This window comes from Mus musculus, chromosome 2 (assembly GCF_000001635.26).
Source record: "Mus musculus strain C57BL/6J chromosome 2, GRCm38.p6 C57BL/6J".
In the NCBI taxonomy this organism is placed as follows: Eukaryota; Metazoa; Chordata; class Mammalia; order Rodentia; family Muridae; genus Mus; species Mus musculus.
In genome coordinates this window covers 155479350-155490284 of record NC_000068.7, presented here as the reverse complement: position 1 = coordinate 155490284, position 10935 = coordinate 155479350, and the positions used below count along the sequence as shown (strand labels likewise).

Here is a 10935-nt window from a genome sequence, read left to right as displayed (position 1 = left end):
TGCATTGGCTTGCAGTTTAAGAGGAGCTGGTCCATCAGGCAGGGGTGGCTTGGTGACAAAACAGCTCCTAGCTATGGCCGGGGAGCTTGCTCACACCAGGGCAGATCAGGAGGCAGAGACAACATCAGTAGTTAAACCTCAAGCCTTATTCTCCAGACAGCCTCTTCCCTCCCGCAGCTAGGCCTCACCTCCAGGGGTTCTATAAACTCCAAAAATGTCAAGATATGCCCAGCTAGAGACCAAGAATCCAACCATGGTGTTGGAAGTAGGAGGAAGAGACGATACGTTGGCTCACCCCATCTTAAAAGACTCCTGGACAACCTGGAATCAACTTTGTAGGGATTTTGTTGCCAAAACTATACTAGCAATTACAAATAATAACTCTTATTGTAGATACTATTAAGTGCACTTAAGGCTTAGCACTTGATGAAGATAATCTTCCCTAATCTTTGTCACAAAGCTCCTGAGACAGATGAATTATGGTGAAATATGGGCAAAAAGTTGTTTAAAGGACTTGTCCAAAGTTTCTTACCTGGTAAATAGAAGAACCTGGGTTCAGACTCAGGATGTCTGACTCTACAACTTGTGTTCTTCACCACTTTCACATCTATTGGGTGAGTTCTTTGGTAAGAATAATGGTTCACATGACAAGTACCTTTCATATGTAATGTTATTTGTACATGCTGTGTTATTTTCTACTATCGTGACAAAACACCATGGCTAAAACAGCTTAAAAAGAAAGACTTTAATTGGGCTCAAGGCTCCAGAGTGTTAGAGTCTTTGATGGTGATGTGCCAACTGAGGGCTGAAAGAGCAGCTGTGAGCTCACATCTTGATTTGCAGAGAGACAGAGAGAGTACTGGGAATGCAACCCCAGTGACACCATTCTTCCAACAAGGCTACCCTTAATCCTTCCCATTCAGTTCCACCAACTGGAGACTAACTATTCAAACATAGGAACCCATGGGGCCGTTCCCATTTAAACTACCATGTTTGTCTTACTATCCACTATATTTCAGGCATTAGACATCAGCCCTAAATATGACAAACATTAAACAAAGAGATGTGGAGGTGGCTTAGTGGTTAGCGCACCCCCCCACCCCCCCCAGCATGCACAGAGTCCCAGGTTCTATCCCCACCACCACAGAATATAAAACAAGCGAACAGGAACTTGTTACAGATGAGAAAGGTACAGTGTCATCACAATAAGCTCTGTAGTATGCCTCTTAGGTACGTTAAAGATGTAACAATTATTAAAATATCAGTTACCTCAGAGATATGTAGTATAGTTTATCTACCCTCCTAAAGAACCCACTCTCCAAGAATTGTACTGTCAGCAAGATAGCATGGTCCTCTGAGCTTCCTTTTTCTGCACATTTATAGATTATATTTAAACAGTAAAAATGGTCCTATGTTTCATAATTGCTACCTTTTACTCCTCTGGCCGCTGGAATTCCCAGCAGTCCTCTGCCATTGCCGCCTGAGAACTTGGATTGTAGGCACGGGCCACTGCATCCAGCTAAGACTCTTGAATACTAAGAGTCTGATGACTGAGGAAATCTGTTTCAATACTGTTCTAATACTTGGGAGATTGAGACGGAAGGATCATAGTTTCAAGGCCAGTCTGGGCTGGGCAGTGGTAGGAATGCCTTTAATCTCAACACTCAGGAGGCAGAGGCAGGCTAATCTCTGAGTTCCAGGCTAGCTTAGTCTACAGTTGAGTTCTGAGACAGCCAAGGCTACACAAAGAAACTCTGTCTCAACAAAGTGTGTAAGTGTGTGTGTGTGTGTGTGTGTGTGTGTGTGTGAGAGAGAGAGAGAGAGAGAGAGAGAGAGAGAGAGAGAGAGAATGAAGTTTGTGTAACAGTACATTTTATTCCACGAAATATATTACATGTCTACTCTGTCATGCAAGGCCCAAGGCACAGGAGACGCTGGTGAAAAAGACAAGACCAGTGCTGACTGAGATTTACCCCTAGTCATCTTTAGTTTATGTAGACCGTACTATCTTGTGATAGCACAAGGAACATTGGAAAATTTGCCTCACTATATTAAGAATATGACCTTGGCTAACTATGAAATGAGATAAGAAACTTGGTACTTTGAAGAATGTCTCAGGCCTCACATAAAGTTAAAAGTACTTCCTCAGTAATTCTTGGCATTTCCTTTACTGTTTTCTTTGATGGGACCTCAGATTTACTGTGCAGCTGAGGGTGATCTTGAACTCCTGTCTTCCTGCCTCTCCCTCCAAAGGTCTTAGGTTTAGCTTACAGTCAAGTGCTACCATGGCTGGTTTCTGTGGTGCTGGGGACTAACTTTAGGGTTTGTACATGCCAGGTGATCACTACCAACTGTGGTCAGCTCTTAGAGAATCTCCAGCCCGTTGCTTGATAGTAGGGAAAGTTTTAAATGATCATTATTGCACTAGTCAACTTTATTGATCTCTTCCTTATATATCTTCTTCTTGTAATTCAGAGATATTTCCACAAGAGGAAGAAATTAATCTGGGGCAAGTATATCATTTAAAAATTCAAGAAATTGGTCAGGCGTGGTGGCATACGCCTTTAATCCCAGCACTCGGGAGGCAAAGGCAGGCGGATTTCTGAGTTCGAGACCAGCCTGGTCTACAAAGTGAGCTCCAGGACAGCCAGAGCTATACAGAGAAACCATGTCTCGAAAAACCAAAAAAAAAAAAAAAAAAAAAAAAAATTCAAGAAATCGCTGGTGGTAGTGTTGCATGCCTTCAATCCCAGCACTCTGGAGTTAGGCTGATCTCTGGATGAGTTTGAGGCCAACCTGGTATACAGAGTGAGTTCCAGGATGGCTAAGGTTATGTAGAGAAGAAGCCCTGTCTTCAAAAAACAAAACAAAACAAAACAAAACAAAAACAGATTTAAGAAGTCAATAAATAAACAGGTCCAAGAATGTAGCTCTGTCGTAGAGCATGTCTAGCATGCATGAAGTTCTGGGTTCCAGCCCCAGTACTGCAAAGTAATAACTTTAAAGGTGGATGGATAAAACAATCTGATCAAGAAACCACATCAGACAGGATATAAAAATAATATCCAGCAGTTCAATGTTTATGAAAAATATACTTCATACTCAAAGATACAAATAGGTTGGAAATAAAGAATGAGGAAAAATATCTCATGTAAATAGACTGTAAGAGGTTTTAGAAGTCTGGTATGGTGGGACTGCTCTTAATCCCAGCATTTGGGAAACATAAGCAAGTAGATCTCTGGGAGTCTGAGGCCAGCCTGGGCTACATAGCAAGCTCTGGGCCAGCCAGGGCTACATAGCAAGCTCTGGGCCAGCCTGGACTACACAGTGAGGCCTCATCACAAAAATAAATAGAAAGAAATAGAAAGGAAAGAAGGGAGAAAGAAGGGAGGGAGGGAGGGAGGGAGGGAGGGAGGGAGAAGGAAGGAAGGAAGGAAGGAAGGAAGGAAGGAAGGAAGGAAGGAAGGAAGGAAGGAAGGAAGGAAGGAAGAAAGAAGAGGGCTGGAGAAATAGCTCAGTGGTTAACTGCACACCAGTTTGATTCCCAGTACCCACGTGGTAGTTCACAACCCTCTGTAATTCCAGTTGCAGGGGCTCCTGCTCTTTGCTTTTGCATGAACTGTACATTACCACAGACACATACACATGCAAAATACCAACACACATAATTTTTTTTAAAAGGGAGAAAGACTGGAGAGCCAGGTTTGGTGGTGCATACCCATAATCGCAACACTCCAGAGACTGAGGCACAGAGTTTGAGGATGGCTTGCACTGCCAAACTCAAAGTGATTTCCAGGGTATCCTGGGCTACAAGAGTGAAAAAGTATCAATAAAATAAGAGGAAAAGGAGAGAGTGGGACATCTGTCTTTGAGTCCAAATGTTCAAGGTGTTGACCCACCTGGAATGAGTTAAAAATGGGTGATGTTGAACAGGGCAAGAAGGTTTTTGTTCTGAAAAACCTTCAGTTTTTCAGTGCCACACCATGGAAAAGTGAGGCGAGCATAAGACTGGACCAAATCTCCATAGACTGTTTGGGTGGAACACAGGTCAGCCTGATAGATTCTCTTACACAGATGCCAACAAGAACAGAGGCATCACCTCTGGAGAGGATACCTTGATGGAGTATTTGGAGAATCCCAAAAAGTACATCCCTGGAACAAAAATGATCTTCGCTGGAATTAAGAAGGGAGAAAGGGCAGACCTAATAGCTTATCTTTAAATGGCTACTAATGAGTAATTCCACTGCCTTATTTATTACAAAACAAATGACTCATGGCCTTTAATGTATACCATAATTTAATTCACACACCAAATTCAGATCATGAATTGCTAGCAATGTTTTTGTCGGACAGTCCTGATTTAAGTAAAACTGACTTGTTGTAAAGTGGATATGATATTTTTGTTTGTTTGTTTTGGTTTTGATTGTTTGTTTGTTTTTCAAGACAGGGTTTCTCTGTATAGCTATGGCTGTCCTGGAACTCACTCTGTAGACCAGGCTGGCCTCAAACTCAGGGATATGGTCTTTTTTAAAAGCAACAGTTCCAGTTGTATCCTTGCTACCGCTGCTCTCCCTTTCTCAAGATAATATTGGACTTAGTTAGTAATGTTTTACTTTCCATAAATAAGGGGGTGTCGTCTCAAACCTATTAAATGGTTTTACACTTAGATTTATACAACTGGGTATCTGAATATGTTTAAACACTGGGAAAATTCTATCACTGTCTCAGAAACAAGAAGACTCGCCTGTGTTTCAGTTTGTGTTCACTAGCCTCTTACAGGCCCCTGCTAACCATGAGGAGGCAACTATCTCTTCTTGACAGTGCAGTTTTAATTAGAATTTTCTACATCAAGAATGCTGCCTTTTACCACTGAAAGCCATTTACTGTGGTTTATGTATGATATCAAATAAAGAGTATTTAACACTTCTTTATAGTTGATCTGCAAATTAAAATGTAATTTTAGGAACAAGCAAGTTAGGCCTTTTAAATTCTCTATTATCTAAGACTAAGTTGTAATTCAGAATTGTTCTTAAATACCCATTCAGAAACACATGACTGGAATCTCTGTTTATGCGTGGCTGGGAATGGCACTCTTTGCCAACTTACTAAATGGAAAGATGAAAATAAAGGAGGGAGTTTGTAAGTTATCAATAGTAAGATAATTTAAAACAATCACAGATCATGAAAAAAATACGAGGCAGAGGGGAGAAGAGAGGGAACTGGGGTTATTGGACTCAGACACAATAGATTGTAAAACAAAAAGTCACTTAGAATCAACCCACCAGACAAATATAAACATATTCATATCCTATTGATAGTCAAAAACAAGAAGGATCTGTCTGGAAAGACAGGTCAGTGGATAAGAACACTTGTGCAGGCATGAGGACCTGGAGTTGAGTTCTCAGATCCCATGTAAAATGTTGGGCATGGCTACACACACCTGCACACCCAGCACTGGGAGGTAGAGACAGGTGAATCCTGGATGCTCACTGGTCAGACCGTCTAACCAGAACAGTGAACTTCGGAGGACAGGAATACAATGAAGAATGGAGGAAGTCACTGACCATCTGCACTGGCCTCTGCACGCACATGTGCGTGGGCACACAAACCTGGGCACCCACGTGCATGTATCACACCCAACCCCCACACAGTAAGAAGACATAAGAAATTTAAAAATATGAAGCAACCCCACACCCATGTTCAGGCATGGTGAGAGGTTAACTAAACTCAGTGAGTTCCACACAAGGCCCAAGTCAGTGGGGATTTGTTGAGAGGACAGTTTTCAGTTGGAGAAGGATGTGGCATGAGAAAGGGGAACAGGGTATACCAAGGACTAAAATTCATTATATGCATTGATAAAAGTGATTCAAAGAAATACACTTTTAAAATTTGAACCAGAAGATGACAGAAATGAAGGGAGAAAGGGACCATTCAATAGTAGCGAATTCTTCAATTCTGCATCGTCAACAGAGGCTAGAGCAGCCACTCGACAAGCTTTAACAAAACTGGGGCTAAAGAGGTGACTGGGTGATTATGAGCATTAGCTTGGTCCCCAGCCTTTCTCTACCCCCAGCTTTGGGGGATTGAATGCTCTCTTTGGGCCTCCACAGGTACTGCATACACAGTGTGTACTACATACAGGCCAAACATACAATATACACAACATCAAAATAAACTCTTCAAAACAAAACAAAGAAACAGCACTTACTTAGGAGGCAGAGGCAAATTGATCTCTGTGAATTTGAGGCCAGCCTGGTCTTCATAGCAAATTCCAGGACAGCTGGGGCTACACAGAGGGCTAGGTTTCAAAAAGAAACAAACAAAACACTGACAGATACTGCTTAGGATATTCTACCTCCACCCCCAAAACAGTGGGACAGATATTCCTCCCAGCTCCTCAGAAGCAGAGGCAGGTATATCTCTGTAAGTGTGCAGCCAGTCTAGACTACATAGTAAGTTCTAGGACAGCCAGAGATATAGTGAGACACTGTCTTAAACAAAAACAAGAGACAACAAATCCAAAACTACCCTTACCGTGAAACTCAAAACGCAGTTAGCACCAGCAGAGCAGATAAACCATAACACAGTCACAGAGTAAATGCTACCCAGCAATGACACTGAATAAACTACAAACATATGCAACAATATAGGTGAATTTCAAAAATATAAACACAGCCATAGAAACCAGATTCAAAACCTGCATCTGTGTGGTTCCTTTCACAGCGTATAAAGCTCACCTCTGGTCAGGCTTATTCTGTGGACTGAGAAGTGAAAATAGCATTCACCTGAAGAGGAACCTCAGCAATTTCTAGAAGGTGACTTGAAAGGGTCTTCATGGTGCTCATAATGTATGTTCATTGTTCATGCTTCTCTCTCCCTCTCTCCCTCTCTCTCTCTCTCCCTTCTTCTCTCCCTGCCTTCTGCCCTACCCTTTTCTCCCCATACCCTCCTCTCCTATTTCTAAATTGTGTGTGTGTGTTTGTGCACGTGCGCGCGCATGTGCATAACAGAGGCCGGAGGAGAGCATCGAGTGTTCTGCTCCATTACTCATGCTGGCAATTTGAACTCAGATCCTCAAGCTTTCCACTGGGCCATCTCCCCTGCCCCTGTTTTGTTTTGTTTTCCAGTGTTGAGGATCAAACTGAGTGTCTTGTGCATCCTAGGTAAGAGCTCTACCACTGAATAGTTCTTCTGGGTCCTGTTTTCTGATTCTTCCTAAAGTCTCTTTTACATTTTGTGAGTGTGTGTGTGTGTGTGTGTGTGTGTGTGTGTGTGTGTGTGTGTGTGTGTGTGTGTGTGCTCAGGTACTATTGTACTATTGTGAAGGTTGGAATTTGCAGAAGTTAGTTCTTTTCTATCAACCGCATGGTTCCAGGCAATCCCAGGCTTTGCGGTCAGCAACTCTATTTGCTGTGCTGTCTCCAAGCCCATTTATTATTTCTTGATATGGGCATTGATTAGACGTTTGTGTTGTATTTTGTGAGCACTTATCGTATTTATGATTTGTACACTTTTATGCCTTTGTATTATTGTTATCTGAAGTTTTAGATTATCAGGGAACTGGAGAGATGCTCAGAGGTACAGAGGACTGGCTGTTCTTGCTGAGACCCTGGGTTTGGTTCCTAGCGTCCACACAGTCTCCTATCTGTAATTCCAATTCCAGTGAATTTGATGCCCTCTTCTGACTTCCATGAGCACTACATGTAGGAGGTCCAAATACATACATGCAGGGAAAACCCTCATATATGTGAAATGAAAATTTTAAAAATGCTTCTTTTTAGTTTTAAATTTTCAGGATATTTTGGAAACAGATCTCTGAATTGCTAAGATGACCTGAACTAGGGAGAACACTTCTTGATGCTGTTCAATTTTTTTTCTCAGCTGTGTATCTATCATTCTTTTTCTTCCATTTAAAATCCTTTTTTTTTTCTGAAGAACAAGCCAGCTTGCCCATAGTAAGCCTTCTCAGTATAAATTTTATACTATTTATTTATACTATTGCTTCTCTTAAGGAGGAGCGGGTCCATTTGTCTGTGTATTAAGGCGCTTTGCTGCCACCTGCTGGTCAACTGTCAATGAATTTACACAGTACAATGTTTGTCCAGTGAATGGTGCCCACTGAAAGGTAATGTGCCCTGCAGGACTACAAGTCATTGGCCATTTTGTGATGAACCCTGAAAACAGTGGGGTGTTGATGCTCTGACCCCCTTTGTTACTGTTGGTGCTTCTCCCTACACAAGATGTAGAGCTATTGTTGGCGGCCCTCCCCAGTTCTTTTATGTTCCCAATTAAATCCCAAGTTCAAACTTTTTGTTTTGTTTTTTGAGACAGGGTCTCACTATGTAGCTCTGGCTGCCCTGGAACTCACTCTGCAGACCAGGATGGCTTCGAACTCACAGAGATCCTCTTGCCTTTGCCTCCCAAGTGCTGGGATTAAAAGCATGTGTCACTATGCCCAGCCAAACTTGTTGTTTGTTTGTTTGTTTTTTTGAGACAGGAGTTTCTCTGTGTAGGTCTGACTGCCCTGGAACTAAAACTAAATCCTGCTCTCTCTCTCTCTCTCTCTCTCTCTCTCTCTCTCTCTCTCTCTCTCTCTCTCTCTCTCTCTCTCTGTGTGTGTGTGTGTGTGTGTGTGTCTGTATGTCTGTCTCTGTCTCTCTCTCTGTGTCTCTCTCTGTCTCTCTGTATCTCTCTGCCTCTCTCTGTTTCTCTCTCGACCAGGCTGGTCTTAAACTCAGAGATTCTCCTGCTTCTGCCTCCCAAGTGCTGGGATCAGAGGTGTGCACCACTACTTTAATCTGATGCTACAGTGCTGGATTTGTTTTAGTTCATTTGTCAGTTTTCTGATAAAATAAAAATCATACAATATATTCTGATGATGTCTTTCCCCTCTCTCAACTCCTTCCAGATCCTACCCACTCATTTGTATTCTCTCTCTCTTTCCTTCTCTCCTTCTTTCCCCCCCCAAAAGCCAAACAAACAAACAAAAAAAGAAACCCACACACACAAAAGAAACCAAAATATACAAGCAAAAGACCAATAAGATGAAAAAAAAAAAAAAGCTCAAAGCTATATGAAACAAAAAGTCTACAAAAATACTATTCAATTTGTTTTGTATTGGACATCTCTACTCCTGGAATGGAACCTCCCCTGAATTGTGGCTAATGGACTCCATTTAGAAAACTGTTTTTTTCTTTAACAAGCAAGTACCAATTGCAGATGGCTTCTTGGTTAGGGTTAGGAGCCTGTGTCCACTCCCCCCCCCCCATCATGCTGGAACTCTGTCTATCTTGAATCTGTGCTGGCCCTGTGTGTGCTGCCATAGCCTCTGTGAGTTTGTATGTGCATTGGTCCTAATGTAATAGGACTAGTCAAGTTCCCATTGACTGCAAACTGCTCTAACGGTGGCTGAATGAGGCACTGAACTGTGGATACAGCAGAATGCCGCTGGGAGTCATTTTGTTACTATGTTCCTTTAGCACAGTAATAGTACTTGGTTTTCCCATAGATCCCTGGCCTGTTCAGGCTCAGGTTCTTGGCCATCCAAGCAGTGTTAGGCCTGGTTTCCATGGGCCTTAAATGCAATCAAAGAGTGACGGGTTACTCCCACAATGTTTGTGCCATTATTGTACCAGCATGTCACCACTGTTGGTTTATAGGGTTGGTGATTACCTTTCCCCACTATAGCCTGCAAAGTAACGTCCACTACCATAGGTGCAAGTCAGTAGTGGTGAAGCCTCTGGTTGGGTACCAGCTCAACTTCTCTGTTTGATTGATGCTCCTCACTACTAAGGTTGTAATCTATCATGTCTGGACAGCTTTCCTGAGCTCCTCCCAAAACAGAGGACTCCCTTTTCTTAGTAGGGCCTTCTCTTCTCTGTCTGATCTGGAGAGCCCAACCCCCAATCTTCTACCTGACAAATGTCACCTAGTCCTTGGCAAAATTACAGGTTTACCTTCCTGGAACACCTCACCATGCAAACGAGGTATCCCCAAACCACTCAAGTGGATGCAGGAGGACCAGAAGTTCAAGGTCACCCATGAGTCTCTCGATACAGAAACATAAAACTGGGGGCTGGTGAAATGGCTCAGTGGGCAAAGGCACCTGCCACCAAGTCTGACAACCCGAGTTTGCTCTCTGGAACCTGCATGTGGGATGAGAGAACCAATTCCACAAAGTTGTCCTCTGACCTCCACACACATACTTTTGCATAAGCATGCCCACAAACATACAGCCATACATATATGCAAAATAAAACGTAAAAAGTGCAATTTTAAAACATAATTAAGAGATTTTTTTAAAAAGATTTATTTATTTTATATATGTGAATACACTGTCGCTGTCTTCAGACACCCCAGAAGAGGGCGTCAGATCCCATTACAGATGATTGTGAGCCACCATGGGGTTGCTGGGAATTGAACTCACAACTTCTGAAAGAGCAAGTAATCAGTGCTCTTAACTATTGAGCCATCTCTCCAGACCCAAGAGTTTTTGTTTTTAAATGGAAGGATGGAGGCTGAAAAGATGGCCCAGTAGTAAGCAATGTGCCTTATTCTTCAGAGAACCAGAATTAGATTCCCAGCACTCACATCTTGTGACAGCAACTTTGATGCCCTGTTTTGGCCTCTGTGAGCACTGCATTCTCTTTTTCACACACACACACACATGCACACGCACACACACTACAATATACACATAATTGAAATAATAATACAATATTAAAAAGTGAGTTGGTGCCAGGCATGGTGGTAAACACCTTTATTCCAGCATTGGGAGGCAGAGACAAGCAGAGTTCTGTGGGTTCCAGGCCAGCCAGTGCTACACAGTGACTGTCTTAAAAGTAGGAATTGATGATAGGTTCTGTGTGTGTGCGTGTGTATAATATACCATTTGTGATGGATGTTCTTGGTTAACTTGGCTACATCTGGAATGAA

At 42.4% G+C, this 10935-nt stretch overlaps 1 pseudogene; it reads left to right on the top strand.

Annotated features, from left to right (window-relative positions):
- Nucleotides 1–3642: 3642 nt before the first annotated feature.
- Nucleotides 3643–4926, top strand: Gm14238 (annotated as a pseudogene).
- The last annotated feature ends 6009 nt before the right edge of the window (nt 4927–10935 follow it).